This window comes from Cricetulus griseus, unplaced genomic scaffold (genome assembly GCF_003668045.3).
Source record: "Cricetulus griseus strain 17A/GY unplaced genomic scaffold, alternate assembly CriGri-PICRH-1.0 unplaced_scaffold_7, whole genome shotgun sequence".
Taxonomy (NCBI): Eukaryota; Metazoa; Chordata; class Mammalia; order Rodentia; family Cricetidae; genus Cricetulus; species Cricetulus griseus.
Genome location: NW_023277410.1, coordinates 517,078 through 536,468, shown reverse-complemented (window position 1 = coordinate 536,468; position 19,391 = coordinate 517,078). Strand labels below are relative to the sequence as shown.

Below are 19,391 nucleotides of genomic sequence, written 5' to 3'. Positions count from 1 at the left end.
AGAGGAGCATAAGTGGGTCTGGATCTGTCTTTTAACAGGGTCCTTTAAGGCTGCCTGCAGACTTAGCAACCCTGAAAGCTGGAATCAACAGAATACTGCCTGCGTGAGTGAAACATGCCAAGTGCCTTGGACAGGCCAGCCTAATGTCAGCACCTTTCATTCCTACTTTTGCTTGATACTGAATGTTGGGGTGTTAGAAATGGCAATTTAGGGAATAAGGATATCGAGTTCTCTAGATTGCATCCTGCTGAAGTAGGGCATAGACCATCATGGGGACTTAAGTATGTCATGGTACTACCACATCCTGGTGTATCTGTTTGGTCCATTATTGGGCAGGCCAGGTAACACTCACTCGGGTCTCCTAGAGCACAACAGATGTCAGCAGTGTAGGAGATGAAGTAATGTTTAGAAACAAAAGTGTTTCTGAAGTCCTGGTATCAGAGTAGTGATAAGACAGATGATGGGGTGATTCGTGAAAGAGAGATCCCAGATGATGAACAAGGAGTCTGGGCTCATAGATAGGATGGATATTATTTTTCTGTAGTGCATCTTTGGACCTGTTTTCATAGGTCCCATTCAGCACCCTGGACCTTAATTTTGTCATTGTAGAGAGGTTTAGCACGCTCTTCAACACTCAGACAGAGAGACAGATAGATACACACACACATACAACACACATACACACACACACTCACACACACACTCAGAGAGACAGAGAGACAGACAGAGAGAGAGAGAGACAGAGAGAGAGAGAGAGAAACACATACAAACAGACATATAAAAGCTCAGTTTAGGGGCAGCCAGTCCAGAACAAGTACAGCTTCAGGTATTCACCCAGGGTGCAGAGCAAAACACAGAGAACTAGACAGAGAAGAATCTGTCTCTGCCTAATGAACTTAGTCCTGCTGCTGAAATCATCTCTCGCACCTATATAGATGCAATCTTTCAATCTAATCTAAGAAATGAAATTTAAACCTTCCTGAAGAAGCTAACCATGGAAAACAAACCTTTTTCATAGTAATGAAATTCCTTTCATTCTCTTATTCCATTTATGTACTTCTTAGGGTATTTGATATTGCTCCACAAAATTTCATTGAACATTTTTTCCACAGTATCAGTACCAGCAGGATTCCCTTCAACATAAGATGCACTTCCAATGTGGGTGGCTGAAGGATGCTCACTACCCAACATCTCAGAAGACAGATTCAGCCTTAACTCATCGACAACTGTTGAACAAAAAAAATGCCAGAAGGGTTGAGACTACACAGGGGTCTGAATAGTGGAGGGAGGAAATTCCCAAATTTTAAGTCTTACACCCACAGGTGATTCAGCGAATATGGTGGTGGACATCTTTCTTGGGAAACACACTGTCCTCATGGGGTTTTCAGTTCCAGAAAATATCTCTGCGATGTCCTGCTCAACCAAGCCTGGTTATGGAGAGAGTTCACAGAGTGAGAGCTGCCATTTCTTTCCCAGTTCCAGAGTTGGTCATTTGTTTACGTGCAAGGGGTAAGCTTGATATGGAGACGGAAGCCTGAGCAATTTAACAGGAATTATAGAATGTCCATGAACTTTAGATTTTCTGACATTGTTGGAGAGGGTAAGTCAGGGAGACAGGAGAAGAGATGAAGAGGGTAGACGAATATACCAGAGAGAAGATACCAGAGAGGAACTGGAAGTTGACAGAGAGAATAATACATTACTTGTGGGTAACAATCTGTCTTCGAAAGGGTTCTATAACGCTGCCTGCTGACTTATTAACCATGGAACCCTGGACTGAACAGAGTACTTGCTGAGTGAGTGCAGACTTCCAGGTTTCATGGGCAGGACAAATGCCAAGACCTTCATTCCCAACTTCATTTATTATGGAAATTTGGGGACTTAAAATTGGCAACTTTGAGAATAACGATGTCGTGATTTCAAGACTGCTTCTTTTTGATAAAATGGCATTGACCAATGTTGGGGGCCCTGAGAATATTGATGTACTATCACATCTGGCAGTACCGGGTTGCTCCACGCATTTACAGTATGTGTGGCTCTTGGGTATCCTAAGCCTCGACAGATGTCACCAGTGTAGGAGAGGAGGTTTAGTTTAGAAGACAAAATATTTCTTAAGTCCTGGTGACAGAGGGTTCCATGGCCAAATGATCGAGTGTTTTCCCACGGAAAGGTACCAGCTGAGGAGGAAAGGATTCTGCGATCATTGTGGGAATGAATACTGTTTATCTGGAATGAATCTTTGGACCCTTTTCATGGGTCCCATTTAGCTCACTGGGACTTACAGAAAAATATTGGTGGTGCCAAAAACAAAAATTGGAGACACATCACCAGCTTTCTTTTGATAAAAGCAATTTGGCTGAAAGCATTCACATGTTTAAAAAAGAAGGGTATTTATAGGACAATAAAAAGCACCTTAATTTTGCCATTTTAGAGTGGTTTAGCATGTTCTTCAATACTCTAACAGACAGAGAGAGGAACACACACAGCAAGGGAGACACATACAGACATAGATACAAAATGATCTGATTTGGTAGATTACAGTCCTGAGCAAGAACAGAGCTGCTGGTATTCATCCAGGTTGCAGAGGGAAATACAGAAGGTCAGAGAGAGAGAGAGATTGGTAGAGAGTGAGAGCAATAAAGAGAGACAGAGAGACAGCAAGAGGCAGTGCTCAGCTAGCAGGCATTTACAGTCCAATTCAGGTAGAGTTATAGCAGAGTGAAGGGACATACACAGAGAGATAGTGACAGTGAGTGATAGAGAATTAGAGTTGAAATTTCAGACATACACCCAGAGAGACATACAGACATACCAAGGCTTTGTGTAGGCAGAAATATGTGAATACCACGGCCCTTCGTGGGTCCCTCATACTCAAGCCTCATGAACTCTGCTTAGCTTCTGACATCATTTGGTGCACCCAAGTACCTGCAGTCCAATGATCCTTCAACCTAATCTAAGATATGGAATTTAAACTTTCCTGGAAGAATCTTCCATGCAAAACTCAAAATTGGTTCAGTAATATGTGTCTTTTCATTTTCTTAGTCCATTAATGCACAACCTGTGGAATGTGACATTCCTCCTTAAAAGCATTTGAACAGTTTTTCCAAGGTAACTCTATACACAGAATACCTGTTATGGAGGGAAGAACCTGCCTAAGGAATAATCCTGGGCTTTGGCGTGTCGGAGCCCACCGCAGAACTTGGGTCCAGGAAAGGCAGATGGATGCAGAACTGCCACTGGGCCTCGTAGTGTTCGATCCTGGGGCTGATCTTGGATCGTGGGCCAGAAGATTGATGCAGAAATGCAACTGTGATTTGGCGTGACAGAACCCACCACATAACTCTCATCCAGGCATGGCAGATGGATGCAGAACTGCCAATGTGCCTCAATGTGTCGTATACTGCTGGCCAAACTTGGATCCTAGGCCATCATATGTATGTGGAACTACCCCTGGTCCTCGGCATGTTGGAGCCTGCTGCCAAATTGGAATCTGGCGCTCTGATCACTGGTGTCAGATGACTCTAATCAGTGACGATGAATTGAACCGGGAACAGCCCCTGGTTTTCCTGGGCCAGCAAATAGACACAGAACTGACATTGGGACTTGTCATTTTGGAGCTCTCTGACAAACTCTGATCCTGGGCTGGCAGATGGAAGCAGAACTACCACTTGGCCTCGTCGTGTTGGAGCCCGCTCCCGAACTTGGATCCAGGGCACAGATCACTGGTGTCAGATGACTCTAAGCAGTGACGACCAATGGAACCAAATACAACCCCTGACATCCATGGGCCTGCAGATGGACACAGAACTGCCACTGTGAATTGGTGTGTTGTATACCACCACTGATCTAGGATCCTGGGCTGGCATGTTGAGGCAGAATTGCCACTGGGCTTTGGCGTGTAGGAGCCCAATGCAGAACTCAGGTCGAGGCATGGCAGATGGATCCAGAACTGACACTGGACCTTGGCGTGTCATACACCACCGCCAAACTCGGATGCTATGCCAACATATGGATGCAGTACTGCCACTGGGCCTTGGCATGTCAAAGCCGCCACTGAAATCTGATCTTGGGACCTCAGATGAAATCATAACTACCACTGGGATTCTGTGTGTAGGAGCTCGGCCTGGCATTCGGATCCAGATCACAGAAAACTATTGTCAGATGACTCTAATCAGTGACCACCAATGGAACTGCAAAAAGAACCTTGCTTACCTGGGCCGGCAGATGGACACAGAACTGCCACTGGGCCTCGGTGTGACTTATACTGTCGCCAAACGCTGATCCTGTGCCATATATGGATGCAGAAATGTCACTGGTCTTTGGCATGTCATAAACCACCGATGAAGTCGGATCCTGGGCCAGCATATGGATGCAGAACTGCCATATCCAAGGCCTAAACTGAACTCATATCAGGATCAAGGATGAATAGTGTCAGATGACTGTAAGCAGGGATGAAAAATGGAACTGGAAAGAGAAACTAGCTTACCTGGGCAGGCAGATGGACACAGAACTGCCATTGGGCCTCGGCGTGTCCAAGGCCTCCACCAAACTCATATCAGAAGCAAAGATCAATGATGGCAGATGAGTGTAAGCAGTGAGGACTAATGGAAATGGAAACATAATCTGGTTTACCTGAGCCATCATATGAATGCAGAAATGCCACTGGGACTGGAGGTGTCATATACCACTGCTGAACTCGGATCCTGCGCCAGCATATGGATGCAGAGCTGCCACTGGGCCTTAGGGTGTCCAAGGACTCCAATGAACTTGCATCAGAAACAAATATCACTGGTGTCAAATAACTCCAAGCAATGATGATGAATGGAACCAGAAACATCACCTGGCCTACCTGGGCCAGCAGATGAACACAGACCTGCCACTGGGACTCAGTGTGTAGGATCTCGCTGCCAAACTGGATCCAGTGACCAAATCACTGGTGTTTGATGACCCTAAGCAATGATGAATATGGAACCAGAAACAGCCCCTGACCTCCATGGGCCTGCAGATGGACAATGGACTCCCACTGGGCCACGGGGTGCCATATACTGCCGCCAAACTCGTATCCTGTGCCACCATATGGATGCAGAAATGCCACTGAGTCTCTTGACATGTAGGAAATAGCCCCAGAACTCGGTTCCAGAGCACAGATCACTGTTGTCAGATGACTCTAAATAGTGATGACGAATGGGACCCGTAACAGCCCCTGGACTCCCTGTGCAGGCAGATGGATGCAGAACTGCCCCTGTGCTTCGACGTATAGGAGCTAGCCCCAGTAGCAGTGGGAGACAATCTCTCACAGGATGAATAGATAGTTCTTTGTCTATTTTGAAAAATGATACTGCTCTAGATGAAAATTTAAATAGTGATGAGGAATCAAATGTGAATGGACAAAATGAGAAACCCAAAATTTGGCAAACTTCTAATAATAATAAAAGGACTCAGTCATCTGAGTCAAGCGACCTACATGCCGGACCCAGTTCGGTGGCGGTGGGTTCCGAACATTGAACACCCAGAGGCAGCCTGGCCTCCATCCAGCAGCCCAGGTAGGCCAGGAACTGTTTCATCATTGCTGCTCAGAGTTATCTGACACAAGTGACCCGAGTGCCATACAGAATTCGGCAGTGGGATCCAACACCTCGAGGCCCGGTGACAGCTCTGCCTCCAACTGTGGGCCAAGAGGGACCCGGGTAACAGTGACACCTCCATCCACGAGAAGAGGACCAACATCAGAGTATTGGATCAGTTTGCATCTACACGAAGGGAACCATGGTCCCACACCCACCAGGAGAACAAAAAATAATGGTTACACCCACCTGAAGGAAGGATGAGAAGAGGACAAGGTAAAAGCACATCCAACAACAGAAAACCCAATATGAAACCACGGGAGACTGGGAACCATACACAAGTAAGACCTCAACAACACGATGCAGATGAACCAGAAGAAAATGACCTTAAAAACACCTTCAGGAAAATGATAGAGGACCAAAAATAGGACCTCAAAGAGGACATGAGAAAATCCCTTAAAGAAATTGCAGACAAAACAAACCAAAAAAATACAAGAAACAGTTCAAGACCTAAAAACTGAAATGGAGACAATAAAGAAAGCACAATCTGAGGGAATGCTGGGAATAGAAAAGCTGGGTAAATGATCAGGAACTACAGATATAAGCATAACCAACAGAATACAAGAGATGGAAGAGAGAATCTCAGGAGTTGAAGACACACTAGAAGAAATAGATTCATCAACCAAAGAAAATCTTAAGTCCAACAAATCACTAACACAAAATATCCAGCAAATATGGGATACTGTGAAAAGACCAAACCTAAGAATAATAGGTATAGGAGAAGGTGAAGAAATCCAACTCAAAGTTTCAGAATACATATTCAACAAAATCATAAAAGAAAACTTTCCCAACCTAAAGAAAGACCTACCAATGAAGATACAAGAAGCCTACAGAACACCAAATATAATGAACTAATAAAAAATCACCTTGCCACATATAATCAAAACACCAAGCATACAAAACAAAGAGAAAATATTAAGAGCAACAAAGGAAAAAGGTCAAGTAACCTATAAAGGCAAACATATCAGAATCACACCTGGTTTTTCCTTGGAAAGTCTGAAAGCCAGAAGGTCCTGGATCGATATTCTACCTACATTAAGAGACCATGGATGCCAGCAGAGACTACTATACCCAGCAAATCTTTCAATCATTATAGATGGGGAAAACAAGATATTCCATGATAAAACCAGATACAAACAATACATATCCACCAACCCAGCCCTACAGAAAGTATTAGAAGGTAAAGTACAACCCAAGGAAGTTAACTACAACCAGAAAAAAATAGGCAATGGATAATCCCAATTTAACAACAGTCAAAAGGAAAAAGGGAAAAATCCCACACATAATCTTGCCACCATAACCAAATCAAAAACAAACAAGAATGAACAATAATCAATGGTGATTAATATCTATCAAAAGTAATGGTATTAACTCCCCTATAAAAAGACACAGATTACCAGAATGGATAAGAAGACAGAATCCTTCTTTCTTCTGCATACAAGAAACTCACCTCAACCTCAAAGACAGGCAGTACCTAAGAATTAAAGGTTGGCGAAAGATCTTCCAATCAAATGGACCCAAGAAACAAGCGGGGGTAGCAATCCTAATATCCAACAAATTGGACTTTAAACTAAAATCAGTCAAAAGAGATGAAGAAGGTCATTTCCAACTCATCACAGGAGAAATCTATCAGGATGAAGTCTCAATTCTGAACATTTATGTCCCAAATACAAAGGCATCCACGTTTGTAAAAGAAATTTTACTAAAACTCAAATCACTCATAAAACTGCACACACTTATAGTGGGAGATTTCAACACTCCATTCTTACCACTGGACAGGAACACCAGAAAGAAACTTAACAAAGAAAAAAAATCTAATAGAAGTTGTGGCACAATTGGACTTAGCAGATAAGTATAGAACATTCCACCTAAATACAAAACAATTTACCTTCTTCTCAGCGCCACATGGAACCATCTGTATAATCAAAAACATACTTGGCAACATAGCAAACCTGAAAAAGTACAAAAAAGTTAAAATAACCCCCTGTGTCTTATCAGAACAACATGCTTTAAAATTAGAATTCAACAACAAGAACTACAGAAAACCTACAAACTCATCGAAATTAAGTAACACACAATTGCACAATTCATGGGTCCAGGAAGAATTAAAAAAAGAAATTAAACATTTCCTAGAATTCAATGAGAATACAGACACAACATATCCAAACCTATTGGATACTCTGAAAGCAGTGCTAAGAGGAAACTTCATAGCGCTAAATGCACACATGAAGAAACAGGAGAATAATCACACTAGAGCATTAACAGCACAACTGAAAGCTTTAGAAAACAAAGAAGCCAATACACCCCAGAGGAGCAGATGCCAGGAAATAATCAAATTGAGGGCTGATATAAACAAAATGGAAACTAGGAGAACAATACAAAGAATCAATGTAACAAAAAGTTGGTTCTTCAAGAAAATCAATAGAATAGAAAAACCTTTATCCAAACTTACCAATCAAAAAAGAGTGAAGAGGCAAATTAATAAAATCAGGAATGAAAAGGGGGTCATAACAACAGACACAGAGGAAATCCAGAGAATAATCAGGTCATACCTTGAAAACCTATATTCCTCAAAATTTGAAAATCTAAAGGAAATGGACAATTTTCTGGACAGATTTCACTTTCCAAAATTGAATCAAGACCAGATAAGCAACTTAAATAGACCTATAACCTCTAATGAAATTAAAGTAGTCATTAGAAGTCTCCCAACCAAAAAAAGCCCAGGGCCAGATGCCATCAGTGCAGAATTCTACCAGAAATTCAAAGTACAGCTAATACCAATTCTCCTCAAAGTATTCCACACAAAAGAAGCAGAAGGGTCATTACCAAACTCTTTTTATGAGACCACAATAACCTTTATACCCAAGCAACACAACGACACAATTAAGAAAGAGAACTACAGACCAATATCCCTCATGAACATTGATGCAAAAATTCTCAATAAAATATTGGCAAATCAAATCCAAGAACACATCAGAAAAATCATCCATCCCGATCAAGTAGGCTTCATCCCAGGGATGCAAGAATGTTTCAACATACGAAAATCCATCAATGTATTCCACATATAAACAGACTGAGGAAAAAATCACAAGATCATCTCTCTAGATTTCAAAAAAGCCATTGACAAATTCCAACATGCCTTCAAGATAAAGGTCCTGGAGAAATCAGGGATAACAGGAACATACCTCAACATAATAAAAGCAATATACAGCAACCTAAAAGCCAACCTCCAAATAAATGGAGAGAAACTCAATGCAATTCCTCTAAAACCAGGTACAAGATAAGGCTGTCCACTCTCTCCATACCCCGTCAATATTGTACTTAAAGTTCTAGCTACAGCAATAAGGGAACAAAAGCAGATCAAGGTATTACAAATCGGAAAGGAAGAAGTCAAACTCTCTCTATTTGCAGATGATATGATAGTCTACATAAGTGACCCGAAAAACTCAACCAGGGAACTCCTACAGCTGATAAACACTTTCAACTAAGGGGCAGGATACAAGATTAACTCAAAAAAACCTGTAGCCCTCATATATATGGATGACACATTGGTGGAGAAAGAAATCAGAGAAGCATCACCCTTTACAATTCCCACAAACAACATAAAATATCTTGGAGTAACACTAACCAAAAAAGTGACAGATCTGTACCGAATAACTTCAGAAGATAAGCCTGGAGAATCAGAGTGTGCCACCTGAGTCCCTGCCAATGGCAGTTTAAATATGTTACTAGCAATGAGTGACTGGACCAAGGGACGGGAAAAGAAACAGCTCTGGACTTCTGCAAGGACATTTCACCTTGGAAGCTAACAAAGTTTATGGCAGGATGAACAGAGCCCATGGTGGAACTAAGTTGACAAAAGGAAGCACATTTGATTACAATGACAGGCCTTAGACTGGCTCTTCCTGTGTGGCAGGCAGGTCTACTAAGCACAAGTTACATGTGTGGTGGAATGGTTCACTGTGGTGGTCCAGGGAAGGTTCATGGGAAACAACTGAGCTCTGGGTCATTTCTCCAGGCTGCTGGAATTTGAGCTATGAAATTATGGATCTTAGAAATTTAACTGGGCCACCCTACATCTTAGAAGGACAGAGCAGACAAATGGCCAGGCAGTGGGGTCCTCTCTGTGGGGATGGAGGTTACTCTCTCAACTGACAGCCCAGAGTTGCTCATGCCTTCCCATAGAGGAAGGCTTCTCCATCCCCAGGTATTTGATATCTTCATAAGCAGAGCAGTTAGGAAACATCAACTAACAAAGAAATGGGTGATTGCTCTCAACTTTTAGACCTACTTGTTTTGATAAAGCTTGAGGGGAACCGTGGCAGATTCCATTGCAGGCAAGGGTGACAGAGGCAGAGGGACAACCACACTAGGCAGACAGAGCTTAGTGAGAAGTTTTATTAGAAAGTGGGGTGTGAGAAAAGAGGTAAAGAGACCCAGACTCAGAGACACAGAGAGGACATAAGAGAAGAGGGAGACAGGAAAAGTGGTGTCTGCCCCAATGGAACAGTTGGAAAGACAGAGAGAAAAAGAGTGGGGGGAGAGGGAGAGATAGATGGGGAATAAGAGAGCAGAAAGAGCATGAAAGAGAGGGCTGGAAAGAGATTGTAAGTGGGCAGAAGTTTTTCTTTTAAAGGGGTCCTTTGCACCTGGAATGACAGGGGCATTGCCTGAGTGCATTCTGCCAGGTGGCAGAGGCAGACCACCATAATGCCTGAATCCTTACACTGCTTTTTAAAACATCAGATTAGAGGTATTGTCTTGGGAGTATGTGTCCAGTTCTCATAGCCCATCATGTAACTGACAGGAAGTCTCTCTTCCCCAAGGCTGCTTTCACTCAAGTAAGGACCCGGAGTGCTGTTGGTTTGGTTGGGTTCTGAAGTGGTTGGATCCATTTCCTGAGGCTTTAGAGAGAAGCAATATCTTGGAAGCTGTTCTGTGTTACTGTTAATTAGTGCTAGGATGTGTGGCCTTGCCATCATATACAGGCCTTTTGGACTTGGCTCTCTTTGAGGGGGGACCTCATGAGTTCCTAGTTAACATAAATAATTTCAAACAACTTCATCCCCCTTGGCACCTGGCTCATGACTATACCCAACCCCAAAAGCATTCTTTTATATTGGTGGGAGCTCACAGGTAAGGAACCACATGTGGTTTTCAATTCATGGCCAACTGTGACAATACCAGTGACTATGTTATTGCAAGAAACCCTCTGGCAGCTCCTCCACTCACTACTGCTGGGCTTTCAAGGACAATGTACCAGGGAACCACATGGGTATCTTACATGCCAGTGCTGTGAAAACATCTCCCACCCACAGTGGAGATCAAAGACACTCAGACCAGTGTAACGCTGCCAGAATCTATCCCATTGCTGTTCTCTGTGGGAGGCATTAGGAGAGTGAGCAGCAGCATGTGTAGGAATGCTACTGGGTTGCCTCCAGGGTTCTGAAGTGCTGGCTTGGAGGGTAGCACAGAGGTGGTTTTGATTTGCAGTGTTGGGCTAGAAAGGGAGGGGTGTTTGAGAGTGTGGAAGGAACACTTAGAAGGGATTGAGGTAAAAATATTTGGATCCTGACACCTTTACAGAAGCCCTTCTGGAAACTGGCCCTCATTGATGGTGCCTTGCCTCCTGCGAGCATCATTACTGGCATAGTGGTCCAGACAGAGTCAAACTGATCCATCACTTGGGAGAGAGCTAGAACTCTGATGAGTTTTCTGCCAGGGATTCCCAAAAGTGTCTCTCAGGGGTGGGAGAGCCGAGGGCTCCTCTCCACAGCAGCAATCAGGGAATGTTGGCAAATAGAGAGGAAGATCCCTGCTGGAACAATACTCAGCCAGATGACCCCAGACACGAATTCCCAAAGGGACATCTGCCAACAGTACAATCTCCTCTTCCCCATGACCCTCCCCCTAATTACCACTGACTACCAGGACCAGAGAGCTGTCCTTCTGTTTCTCTTTATCTTTCCATCATCTTCATTGGGACAGAACATGACTGTCAACCTCAGTGCCTCCCTTTCTACATTTGCTACCCTGCCTATTGTCCCAACTGCCCCACAGTGAACACCCCAATTATTCAGGGAGCCCCCAGCACCCCTCATGACTACATGCATTTCTCCCAGGAATAATCTAGTGCTATCTGCCTTGCCTGGGATGTCTTTGGTGGCAGAAGTTGCAAGTAAGACCCTGGGTACAGCTGTACCTCTGAGCATTGTGCAAGTGGGGACATCAGGCAGGCCTGTGCAGTCCATGCCCAATGCCAACATTGTCCTCACTCAGGTGTCCCTCAATTGTAATGCCCCTGTTACCCAAGGTGTGTGAATGGGGTGCCCTGCTTCACTCTTCATGACAACACCTGCTGCAAATACCTTCATAAATGCTCAAATTGCTTCTGCCATCCAGCACCAAGGAGGATTGTGGGCCCTGGGCTCTCACCCTCCTACCACACAGCCAGTTGTCAGGCTTGTTCCTGTCAGGTCCCTAGTGAACTGAGCACCATCTCCAAAAGGAGCAGATGGAGAGACTGGTCCAGCCAAAATCCAAACCAACTCCCTAGAACACTGCTTGTCCAAACCAGACAGTGTCTATGGGAATATCCGGTACTTGTAGCATATCAAAACTCAGGTCCAGTGGCACCTTTCCCAGACTCCTGTGTGGCAGCTTTCTCCTGGTTCCTCATGTGAATGGCAACTGTGCCTGACATGCCCTACTGGGCTCCAACATGATGAGTGTGAGGTGGACCAGAAACATGCTGAAGGTGATGGAACCACTCCAGAGAGTCACACTCAGAGAAATAGAGTTGTCACACTGGGGATCCTGAAGTCCCAGAAAGCTAGGGTTTAGATTCAGGCCTTTCACTCCATTTGGCACTTCTTTGCCTTAACATTTTATCATCTAGCATTGACTTTAGTGTTTTGGGCCCACAGCATGTCACAACCAGGATGGGAAGAGCACTGGAATCCAGAACGACCTGTACATTTGTCCCTCACCCCGTTGTCTAAGGAATTTTCCTTAAGCCAGAAAGGCTCTGGACCTTCCCTGGGGAAACTTTTGGTCTCTTTGCTCCACGTATATCCTCAGCAGTGATTTGCACCATTGCCCCAGTCACTGACCCTAGCTTCCAGATCATTCTGTGCATTTTGCCAGTCAGCTCAGTCACATCACCAGGTAGACTAGAAGACTGAAGCCACAGGCACTGTTATCTCACAGTTCTGGACACTGGAGACCCAGACAAGACCTTGAAGAGCCAATTATGATGAAGTCTGCATGGCTGTCTCACAGGACTAAAAGAAAAATTGGGGAGGCTTCTTCTCCCTTCCAAGGAGAGCATTATCCCATCCTGAGAGGCCCACATCATGACCTAAGCCTTGTTAACAAACAAGGCCCCATTTCCAATGACTTTCACTTTGATTTTGTCACTCCCACTTCCATGTTGGAAACCTAAGCCCCATGAATTCTTCCACACACAATGATAGAAGGAGACTCACATGGCAGGATGGAAAACAGACACAGATCTTTGTGTTGATGTCTGCTGCATAATTAGGAGATCCTTGTAGCTGACTTTATTCTTACTCAAGGTTATAGATACATCTTGGACTGGTCTACTGTGTCCTGATTATTGGGTTTAGTGGTTCCAATGAATTACAGTCCAGTGCTTCAGTCCCTCGTCCAGAGGAATCCTATCATGAATGTAAAGGAGGGCCTGTGGAGGGGTCTGCAGGAATGGCAGTGTACAAGCAATTACGACCGGATGATCTTTTTTGAGATGGTGGGAAAGGGATTCAAGGGAGTTTTAAAGCACGGTATGCTGAGAGCTGTTAAACACAGGTGGGCTGGTTGAGTCAGGATTTTGGAGGAGGGTATATATTGGGGGTACTTCTCAGCTGGAACTTTGTCTGGTGTGTTTGTCAATCACACACTTCCAGGAGGATTACGGAATACTTGGGTCCCTGGTGGTAATCCACGAGGACCAGGATGCTGTTCTCATTTCCTGGAGTGCTGGGCTATCTGCCCCATTGTCCCAGCAGCCTGACTATATTGGCCATGAATCTATCCTTGCCTTTCTTTTGAAGGTCAAAGTGGGAAAACTAACCCATTCCATCCCTGTTGGGTCTCCTCCAGCACTGTGGATTGTACAAAGCAAACATGCTCCACAAGTCTTAAGTCAACTTTCTGGTACCAAGCCACTGCTATTTGACAGTAGAGAGCACTGCATCCCAAGAGGGTAGCCGCAGTTGTATCCGTATGTACCTGGAGTAGATGTGAACAGAAGCATGAAGAGTAGAAGGAAGCCTTTTACACATCTGAGGACATTTCTCTGGTCGTTCTGTCTTTGCTCCATGTGATGCTGTCATGCACACAATCCAACAAACAGCTCTCAGAGGAAAGCAGCCACACCACTCAGTTTCCCTTCTACATTTTCCTGGCATCTCCTGGGCACTTGTCTCCCAGGTCATTCCAGCTCTCCCAGCCTCAGCTTCAGCATCTCTGGATCTGCTTCAAGAGCCCTGATGTACTTTATCAGTCATATCCGTGGCTATCTTACCAGTCAGAGCTTCTGTGTGGCTGTAGGCAAGGTCAATATAGGCCTTAAGGAAGAGTCATATGAAAACCCTTCTTGGACCAACTCAAAGTGATTTGATTGCCACAAATACCAAGGGATATATTTTGCCCCCAGAGCTGTGGTTATGTTCCAAGATAAGCAAATTCATGGGACTGTACCAGATCATCCCAAGATACTGCACATATGATCACATTTAGTAACCTCTTGCCTGGGCCCTGGACTCCCTCATCCTTAGTTTTATAGAATTTGAGAGTGCAGAAGAGATGGAGAATTAAAGGCTGGAGATGGAGAATTCAGGGCTGGAGATGATGAGAAGTATCCAGGGCCAAGTTGTTACAACCAAAGGTAAGATCCTCCAAGGCCCCCAGCTCCTGAGGTGTTTGAGGAACCACCTAGAGATCACATACCTTTAGGTCTCTATGCAGAGGTCAAATCAGTCAAAATGGGTTTTTGCACTGAACATAGATTTCTTCCTTCAGGTTAGGGCATTTTCTATGTAGCCTGGGGAACCTTCCAGCCCTTAGTCTTGAACTGCGAAATCATTGAACGGGCCATCATCATTGCTTATCTCTGTCCTTCCTCTCTAAGGACCCAAACACCATATGATCAGGACCTGGTCACTGAGTTTGGAGAGTACCTGAAATATCGGTGGCTCTAAATACTCTCCCTCCCACATGACTGTCCTAGACATATCAACCCTTTGCATTGTCCCCTCTCACAGATCTTTAGATTTGGCTTACCCTAGGGCATTGAGCTTCCTGTGAAGTATGGTCTACATAGCATGGTTATGAAGGAACTGAACCCTATCTATGTATCATTATGTTCTCCTATCACCTAGCATGCAACTGCATGAAGACTGGTCCCAAGACTGACCCTGCCCACCTCCTAGCACTCACACACAGGCAATTATGAAAGACTAAGGCACCCATGGAATTTCCACCTGAAGCCGTGCAGGAGTACATGGATATTATGGACTGGCTGGAGAGGCTTTCACAGTCATTCACAGGAGAACCCATAGAATAGAAGGAAGAGGAGAACAGTGGGCCACAGCAGGAAGCAGATGACTTCTACACAGATGCAGGAGTCCTGAGCTACATTGATGAGCTATGCTCCCAGAAAAAATTCGTTGAGCAAGTGAGTTGCACCTGGAGCCCTGGTATGGGCCAGATTCGGAGTTTTGCATCCCAGTCCTTGTAACTGAGCCTGCTTCCATACCTTCAGGGCTCTCTCTATGTCTCTGTCTCTGTCCTTGTCTCTCTATCTTTCTCTGTCTCTCTGTCTCTCTGTCTCTCTCTCTCTCTCTCTCTATATATATATATATATATATATATATATATATATATATATATATATATATATATATATGTCTATATGTCTATCTCTGTCTCTGTGTCTTTCTGTCTCTCTGTCTCTCTTTCCCCCAACCTCTCTCTCTCTCTGTGTGTGTTGGTTGTCATCATGACTTGGCAGCATATAGAACTCTCTGTCCCTGGTACTCAAGTCCTTCTCCTTCTGTTTATAGGTGGAGACCATAATAAACCCCCAATTTGTGGCATAAATTCTATCTTCCAAACAAGAGATTGACATACTGTCTCTAATGAAGGAGCTGGAGTATGAGGAAGAACTCAGGATTGGGAGATAGCGATGGGTGAACACCAGGGACAAGAAAGAAGCAATGGGTAGGCAAGAGGCAAGTAGACATCACACAGACAGGATAGAGAGAAAATAGTCAAACTAGGTGGGGCAGGGAGGACCCCAAATAGAATGGGGTACTGAGGGACACCATTTGGACCAGGAAAGGAGATGATCCTGCTCATAAGAGCCATGTGAACTACAGGAAGTCAAGGCATCCTGCCTGGGGCTTCAACCAGAAGGGGATAAATGTATAGACATGGGAAGGGGGTGAAGTGCATTGCTGTGAAGAACCAGTCATGTCAGCCAGCAGACCCTCAGTTTCTGACACTCTGAGACAGTTATGTATCCCCTTAGCTACCTTCACCCAAATGTTTTGCACCGAGTCTACCAGCCTGGTATGAGTCTTATATACCCCTTTCCTCCTGAAGCTGCTGGAGGAGTACTACCAGGCTTTGAAAAAGTAAGGCTGTAAGAGGGCACCTCTGAACCCCAGTGCTCCTCAGACACTTTCTAATGCTTCTGGACTAACTTTCTGACAAGGTGCAAAGAGAGATGACCATGGTCCCCCAAAAGGGGCCAGTAAACAGAAAGGTTCCTCATGGGTGACTTCTTTAGATCATCAGTGTACTGGAACTACCAATGCAGAAATATGGGGGCCTAGGCATATTGTCTTCCCAGGTGTTTACACTCACTGGGAGACATTGTGTCCACTGTTATTCACTATATCAGAGGAACCCATCCCCCAAACCCAGGGTCCAGTTTTGCAATGAGCCTCAGAGGAGTTTCTGTTATGGAGGAGTTCCAGGAGTCATTGGGCAGAACCAATGAGGAAAAGAGGAGCTCTCCAGCTTGTCCTTCCTCCTGTGGTCCCAGTACAGGCTGGTGCCATGGAAAGTGTCTGGCTACTTGTGCCCCTGTACAGGTCTCTCTGACTCTGCTAGTATCCCCAAAACCTTATCTCCAAAGATAAGGGACCTCCATCCTTATCCGTCTTCAACTGACAAGTCAAAGAAGCGAGCTCTCATTGGAGGCTTGACTCATATAGCTAAGGAGTCCAACTCAGGGCTTTGTCATGGGATGTTTGAAGGGCCACTCTCAGTCCTGGGGCTCAGTCACCCATTGCAGGCACAGAAAAAGTAGGTTGAGGCACCCGGAAGAGGTAGAAGAGGCACTTACCCACCAGTATGACGTCCCCTCAAAGCAGGCAGAGTTTCATTCTGCCTGTATCTGCCAACCCCATACCAAAAAAAAAAAACAAAAAAGAAAACACATCTAGATCCTGCTCACTCAGGGCTGATCCAGCTGGTGCTAAGTACTAAAAGGCTGGAGGCATTGGGCAATAAAGTCGGGGATGAGGGGTAGGGCAAGGAGTGAGAGGGTATTATCACTTTAGATGTTTCTAAGTTACAGTGAATAAATGTAGTTTGGCTGACAATGGTGTTAGAGCTGTGTCTTAGGGTTTCTTTTGGTGTGAAGAGACACCATGACCACAGCAACTCTTGTAAAGGAAAACAATTAATTGGATTGCCTACCTTTCAGAGTATTAGAACATTATGATCAAGGCAGAATGCAGACAGACATGGTGTTGGAGAAGGAACTGAGAGTTTTACATCTTGATCTACAGGGAAAAGGAAGGGAACTGTCTCACTAGGAGTGGCTTGAGTATATATAAGTCCTCAAAGCCCATCTCCACAGTGATAAACATCCTCCAACAGGTGATGGAGGCTGTCATTTAAAAATGCTGCCAGTCATGCAAAGAAGCCATAACTACATTTCCCATATTCATTAAGAACATATTAGAAAATCTGCATATTCATTTTAAGAACTTCCATGCAGGGTTCAGGGATGGGTGAGTTTATGAAGTGCTTGTCTACACCCAGTGAACTGGATGCCCAGAAGCCACATGAAAATTCCAGTCAAGGTGGTGCACACTTGAAACTCCACATCTAAAGCAGCAGAGACTTGTGGGACCCTGTACTTGATGACTAGCTCAGGTTCTGACATGCCATAGGGTAACCAGAATTGGTCTTTCACACACACTCTCCTGTCATGCTCTGCTTCCACACAGGGCCCAATAGTGGATCCCACATGGCTGGAAACTTCCCACTATACCCCATGATACAAAGCAATTGAACCAAATAAAAGCCCAGAACCATATCTGAAATAACTTGTGCTTTCTACACAGCATAGTGAGTTGTGGCATTCCTTCAAAACTGGCATTTGTTGTAGCACAATTCAAACACTTCCAATGGCTCATAGGAATCACATCTTCACAGAAGCAGGAGTAAGAGGATGTTTTAATTTTTAAAAAGCAGAGATTGAGAGAGAGACAGAGAGAGAGACAGAGAGAGAGACAGAGATGTCATGTGTCAGAGTTCAAGAGGAGGCAGTTTTATTAGGGGAAATGGATAATAAATGGGGAGGATGAAGGAGACCAGCATCAGGAGACAGGAGCAACAGCAGAGAGGAAAGAGAGGGAGAGAGAGAGAGTGAGAAATGGAATGTGGGCAAGGCCCTTTTAAAAGGGAACAGAGTGAATATGCACAGGTGATGCTCTTAGTGGTTGCAGATGAGCATGTATCCTGTCAAAAATCCAAAGGCAGCCCAGTATAAATGCCTATATGCTAACAGAGGAGGGGGAAGGAGTTGAAGGAGAAGCAAGGATATTGATCTCAGGAAATGAAAATTTACACTCAGTAATACTTTAATAAATGTCAATAAAATCATTGCCACTAGATGCAGGGGAAGTGGTCCTGACATTGGTAAAACACATAGAACTTCAACCTTTACAAGTTGGCTTGAATCTGTGAACTGGGCAGCAGAATACACAGTCCTGTCAGTTTATTAATGGACAGGCTCAAAATGCCAACCATTAACTCATAGTAGAGACTAACAGGTCTGTTTACGCTCATATGTGTGTAAACAAACAGTCAATAGACTGTTTTAAATCATACAAAATATGGGACATTGGGCTGCAAACTGCTATTACACATGCATATGCTTTACATTTGTCTACACAGTGTTGGATGATTCTTAACTCTGAAACCACACACTCCATTAGGCAGATCTTACTAATAATCAGTTGCGGTGGAAACCCCCATAGGCTCCTGAACCACATTACAAAGGAACTGATTCCCAACACCAGATGAATATCAACAGGTCGCCCACCCATCACTCCTGCTTCATGCATTTTACTTACCCAGCACAGAATAAGATCAGAGACTTCAAACAGCTTTGAGATGGAGCTTTCGGGGTTCAGCTATCCTATCCAGCTCTTACGTGCAGCTGCCCCCTAAAGCTGTGTTCTTCCGAGCCTCAATCTCTGCTTTCTGGGCATTAGAATGCATACTCGTGTGCCTTTAGTGCTGACTGACTATAAAAGCAGATAACCATGGGTGGTTCCTATGTAATGCAGCAGTTAGGAAGCTGAAATAGTAGAGTAACAAATTTCTAAGCCACCTTGGCTCCCTATTGAGACCCTGACCCAAGCAATAAAAACAAATTAAAAGACCCAGTGTGTCATGCCTCTTTATGTCACACATTGTGCTGGGTTTTAGTAGCTTGTTTGT

The 19,391-nt window shown here is 44.3% G+C and overlaps 1 pseudogene; it reads left to right on the top strand.

Moving 5' to 3' along the window:
* The window catches only part of LOC100758397, a 139,489-nt pseudogene extending 122,527 nt beyond the window's left edge, over nt 1-16,962 (top strand).
* Nucleotides 16,963-19,391: the final 2,429 nt, after the last annotated feature.